Source organism: Macaca nemestrina, chromosome 8 (assembly GCF_043159975.1).
Source record: "Macaca nemestrina isolate mMacNem1 chromosome 8, mMacNem.hap1, whole genome shotgun sequence".
NCBI lineage: Eukaryota > Metazoa > Chordata > Mammalia > Primates > Cercopithecidae > Macaca > Macaca nemestrina.
Window position 1 is genome coordinate 52189903 of NC_092132.1, and position 6000 is coordinate 52195902.

General features: G+C 36.8%; 1 long non-coding RNA gene across 11 annotated transcripts in view; it reads left to right on the top strand.

Annotated features, from left to right (window-relative positions):
- The window catches only part of LOC105497258 (uncharacterized), a 38477-nt gene extending 33968 nt beyond the window's left edge, over positions 1 to 4509 (top strand). For 7 of the 11 annotated variants that reach the window (XR_011606900.1, XR_011606894.1, XR_011606890.1 and 4 more), the window contains one exon: positions 3947 to 4507. This is a non-coding gene — a long non-coding RNA (uncharacterized lncRNA). Of the gene's footprint in view, positions 1 to 1117; positions 1379 to 3946 lie in introns of all 11 variants that reach the window. The other 4 variants (XR_011606892.1, XR_011606895.1, XR_011606891.1 and 1 more) reach the window with 3 other exon arrangements.
- Positions 4510 to 6000: the final 1491 nt, after the last annotated feature.

Below are 6000 nucleotides of genomic sequence, written 5' to 3' on the forward strand. Positions count from 1 at the left end.
CCTTTCTGTTGATATCTGAAACTTTCCATACCTTCCCCACACTTTTTCCTCGTAATGGAATGTCACCTCAAATGTACAATTCTCTATGTATTGTCAAATGCTACTTGAAGCCTTTCTTGATTTCCTAACTTGAAGCAATTGCTATTTTTGAGGGGCGGGTGGTTTAAGAACTTACACTTCCCTTGGGCTACTTCATTATTGACCTCATCACCCAATGTCATAATTTTCTACATTTCTCTATGGTAGTGGAGTTCATGTTCCTTTAGTTATTCCTATTCCTTTAGTTATTCTTAGTCCAGCTATGTGCTAGCCAAATATTCGTATTCCAGCTATGTGCTAGCACATAGTAGGCACTTGGAAAATATCCACAGACTTGCATGAATTTGATGATATTAAAGTTGGGTTGAGTTTGGGTGAAGGTGCCTTATCTGTACTTAGCTGTATGCAGTATGATAGAAAGGAAACTTAGGAAACTTGTCTGTGAATCAGGACATCTGAATTTTTACCTTGCTAAACTGAGAATTTAGCACGGTTAAAAAATTTTACCCTGCTAAACTGAACAATTAATTAATTTATCTGACTATTTGTGATGATACCAAATCTGTCCCTGTTTATATATGGAGTGTGGGGAGAGGTTCAGGTACTGTGTATTTAAAGGGGCTGGGGCAAATGCCACTGAGAGAGGAAGGAGGACTGGATGGAGTTCCAAAGATAACTCTGCCCAGGGGCAGTCATTGGTCATTATTTGCCCTGTGTACTCAAGCTCTTCCTGCCCATTAGTTTATTTTATTTATAAGAATAAAGGCATTGCACACCCTCCTTTAAGAGACAAAACACTGTACCCAACCTAGTTTATTTTCTCATGTTTAAACTTCTTGTTTGTCATCTGTAATAGGGAGATAATAATGGTATCTACCTTCCAGAGTTAACGTGATGATTAAACGAGATATCCTGTGAAAGATTTAATCGATGTTGAGTACATAGCAAGTGCTCAATAAAATATTAGTTAATTATTTCTACATATTAAACTGTATCTGAAAAACTTATTGAGCAACTCAGATTAAGCATAAAACATATAACCCTAATGTTACATACATTCTTTGTTTATTCATTTTAGAGACACGGTCTCGTCCTGTTACCCAGGCTGGAGTACAGTGGTGCAGCCACAGCTCTCTGCAACCCGTAATTTTTGAGCTCAAGAGATCTTCCCGCTCCAGCTTCCTGAGTAGCTGGGACTACCGACACATACCATCATGCTCAGCAATTTTTAAATTTTTTGTAGGGATGGGGTCTCACTACATTGCTCAGGCTGGAATTCCAGGTGTGAGCCACCAAGCCCAGCCAACATACATTCTTATAACTAATGAAATGAAATTTGGTTAGTGAAATTTGAATTTGTTCCTGTGTATGTTAATCTCTGCTCCTCCTCTCTGTATCTACTAGACTATATCTCTTTCCAAGGCTTCTGATATCAGTGAACAAACAACCCATAAGCACTGTTCACCTGCAATCAAAACATTGCTTTTCTTCAGAGATGCTCAAGGAAAGCCCTAAGGAAAAGGAATCAGCAGGGGGAGTGGGGAGATGGGACAATGTGAGGAAGACATTGAGAGGCTTGATTTCCTCTGTACCTTAGGCACCTTGCTCTCACATGGTTATTTTACTTTCCGGATAATTTTAATCTCACCCATGACAATGTTTGTGTCTCTGTCAAGCTAACACTAAGTATTTAAGGCCTTTTTGGCCACTCGGTCTCACATATGTGTTGCTAAAATAAAAAGACATAAGGCTCCTCATTGTCTATATTTGAATTAGCCATGATTCTCTCTTATTATTATTATTATTATTTGCTTCTGTCTTTGGTCCCTTTTCTCTTCATTCACCCTCCACCCCACTCTGCACTTTGCTAACAACCATTTGGATTTATTATTAGTTTTCTGGCTGTTTGTTTGATGATCATTAGTTTGTGGTCTATGCTGAAATCTGATTCATGAGTCTTCTTTCTTCATAACCTCTGATTTCATTCCATGATATCTCTGCCTCCACTTGTTATTGCTCTGAAATCTCCTGTCTTATTTACTCCAACGGCTTCAATAAAATCTATGGCTACTTCTTCTTTCATTCCCTCTAATCACTTTTAGGCAGTCATTATGCTTAAATATTTAGCCTCCCTTGATTTTCACTTGCACATAACAGTTTAGTTAAGACCGTGATGTCAAATACCCTTTATAGCTTTCTCATTCCTCTTTTTCCTTTGTCATGCTTCTTTGCTCCTGCATATAATTTTCTTAGAAATTTCCCTGGAGTGACTTTCTAAGATGTGCCTCTATTTTTTTTTTTTTTTCCTTAGGCTGTAGGCTTTCTATTTCACTGCTTAGTATTTTTTCATCTCCTTCTGCTTATATTTACTGTCACTTCTCTCATTTTCTTTCCTACTTTCACTCACTAATGAACACAGTTCTGATTCTTTATTCAATCTTCTAATTTAAGGAAGTGAATAAAATAGTGGACAAAGAGGTTTTCAATTGTAGCTACTCCAAAATTTCTCTTACATTATGTTAGATTGTAGAGAAAAAAGAAATGTTATTAATTAATATATGAAGGACCATCGTGGCAAGTCATCCACACAAACTAGAAGAAAGCAAAACATTATTTTTGTATGCAGGACTCTGGCCATGAGATGACTAAGAAACAAAGGTGAATGTCTAGATCTCTGAATTTGGGAAGGTAGTGTGGGAAAAAGCTTTGCTATTCAAATCATGGTCCATGGGCCAGCAGCATGGACATCACCTAGATGCTTGTTAGAAATGCAGTATCTTTGGTTCCACATCAGATCCACACAATTGGAATCTGCATTTTTAACAGATGTATTCACATTAAAATTTGAAAGCACTGGCATAGAGGAAAGAATCCTTAAAATTCAGATCAAGCTCAGCTCTAGCATTTCTTAGGCAGACTTTGAGTAAGTTACTTAACCTCTTTGAATTTCTGTTTGCTCACCCATGAAATGTGAGTAATAATACCTACTAACCTTTAAAATTGTTGTAGGGAACAGAAATAAAATATGTACAATTCCGTAGCAGTCAATAAATAGTAACAATTATACTTGTGGATTCCTTAAAAGAATAGAACAGGAAGGAGATTTCAGCTTCTCTAACTACATTTTAAATTTGTAGTCACTAAACGGGGAAAATATCTGGTTAAAAGTATGTACGCAAACCGGAAAAATTGATTAGATGTGAACTCTGGTAACACTGCAGGAGCTTCTCTTTAGTAACAATAATAATGACTGACTTGACTTGGGTTTGAGTCTCAATTCACTTACTAGTAATGAGAGATTGGGCGAGTCACAGAAACTTTTTGTCCTCAATTTTCTCATCTATAAGACATGGGAAATAATATTTGATTGATAGATTTGCTTTGAGAATGAAAGTTATGTGATTACTTATATATTCCTCCTCCCATTGATCCATCTATCCATTCATTTGACATATAGTTACTGCTTGTTATGTTCTGGGCTCTGGGGAAAGCATGAAAGGTTTAAAAGTGAATGAGACATAGTTCTATCCAGGAGCTTATTCTTTTTAGAAAACTATGTGTCAGTTTTAGCTACTGGTGATTTTTAAACACATCATAAATGCCAGGCACCACATCAAACACATTACGTTATTCTACTTGTTTCTCAGGAACACTGAGGCTTAGAGAGGCTAAGTTACTTGCCCACGGGCATTCAGTTAGGAAGTGGCAGACACAAAATACAATACACCCTACTAGTTTAAGTTATAGAGCAAGCACTATGCAAAAGTAAACTATTATGATCAAGGCAGAAGGAAAGAACCAAAAACTAGGTGGTTTTATTGTAGACTCCCCCGCCACTAGATTCCCTGTTTGCATCTTTTGCTAAGAAATGAATTCCTTCCACTGTGTGCTGTTTTTTCTTGTACAGATGCCTCCCAGCTGGAGCTGGGACTGAGAAGTCACCTGCAGAATGTTGAGACTCACTCTCCTTCCATCCCCATAAGAAGAAAAAAAAAATCTTCTGTGGTTAAATTTCATGAACCATTTAACTCTCCAGCAGCCATTTGGTCTTTGCTGTTTCTGTTTTGTGGATGAATTTATTGTATGTGTTATTTCCCCCTTAAATTTTAAGGATATGTATCTTCATGAAAAGAACAAAGGAAGAAAAACAACTTGTAAATTATCACAAGAAAAACCCCTGCTAAAAGCAATAAGTTTGCTGACAGATGGCAGAATCAGTTGAAAAGCGAGTACCATATTTACTAAGTCTAACCCATTTAGTAAGCCAAAAAAGTGTTATCTAATTCTATCCCCTGTGTATGCATGTGTTTTGGAATAAACAGATGCCTAATGAGGAATGTGTCTAGTGTAGTTTTGCAGGAACCTGGATAAACCCAGGTTCTGATTCAGGGTTTGATTTTGAAAAATATCCGTGTGCAAAGTTGAATCTGTTGTAAATAAAGTTGTCAGAGCAAAAACGGCATTAAAATGCGGTCAAAGCAACAATATTACTTAAAAAAAAACACACCACAGATTATTATACCACATACATTTGCTTTTCAAAATCATTTTATTATTTATATAGTTTTAGAACAACTTAAAAGTACTTTTTTTTAAAGTACACATATCAGGAAACCAGGATGTGTGCCTGGCCAGTCTAACCAATTTGGATATTATCAAGCTTTTTACAAAAAGATGTGAAAATAGTTCATCAAAACATACATTTGCTTATAATGCGTGGAACATGGCTAAGATACAACCTCCCCACCTGCCCGTCCTGACCTCTTTTCCTTCAAAGCTCCAGTTTTCTAAAAGAAAGAAATGCTAATCCTACTACTGTCTTATTTTGAATACTGAATTTTGAGACTGTGTATTCAGATGAAGATGTATCATGATCGAGTCTAAGTCGCAAAGAATAAATAAAGTCTGGAATGCTGTATACTTAAAAGGAATTTAGAATAGACTCAGATTCTAAGTGAGCACATGTACCATGGTCTCTAGAAAGTGGACTTATTGGTTATTATTTAATGCCTCTGTGAGTTTCCTCAAGAATAATATTGAGACTGGTGATTTGCACAGGGTCAGCATAGGCCTAAGTATTACTCACTAGGTAGCCAACACATATGGTAGAAGGAGCCAAGGAATCAATCAATCTTCCTTCCTTCCTTACTTCCTTCCTTCCTTCCTTCCTTCCTTCCTTCCCTCCTTCCTTCCTTCCATCCTCCCTCCCTCCCTTCCTTCCTTTCCTTTTCCTTCCTTCTTTCCTTTCTTTTCTTTTTCCTTCCTTCTTTCCTTTCTTTTCCTTTTCCTTCCTTCCTTCCTTCCCTTCTTTCCCATCCTTCCCTTCCCTTTCCTTTCCCTTCCTTTTCCTCCCTTTCTCCCTTCCTCCCTCCCTCCCTTCCTTCTTTCCTTCCTTCCTTCCTTCCTTCCTTCCTTCCTTCCTTGCTTTTCCTTCCTTCCTTCCATTTCCTTCCTTTCTTCCTTTTCATTCCTTCTTTAAAATAAATCATTTCTTCAATCTGGAAATATGATTAATTAATCAATCAATATCTCACAAAGAAAACTTCAAAACAAGAAGTAGAGCTAGAGATAAAGAAAAACATGCCATAATGACAAAAGGGTTAATCCATTAAAAAATGCATCAGTCCTTAATATGTATGCATCTAATAAAAAATTTCAAAGTATATGAAGCAAAAATGCCAGAAATAGAAAGACAAACAGAAAAGAACACAATCAAAATTGAGCATTTTAATACTCTTTCTTCAGTAATTGTTTGAACAGACAGACAGTGAGGGAGAAAAGATATAGACATGAACAACGATCAACTTAGCTTAATTGGCATTTATAGAATTCTACACCTAATAACAGCAGAATATACATTCTTTTCAATGCACATAGAGCATATGGCATCTCACTGTTTTTTTGTTCCTTTGTTTGTTTTAGACGAGGTCTGGCTACGGCGCCCAGGCTGGAGGTCAGTGG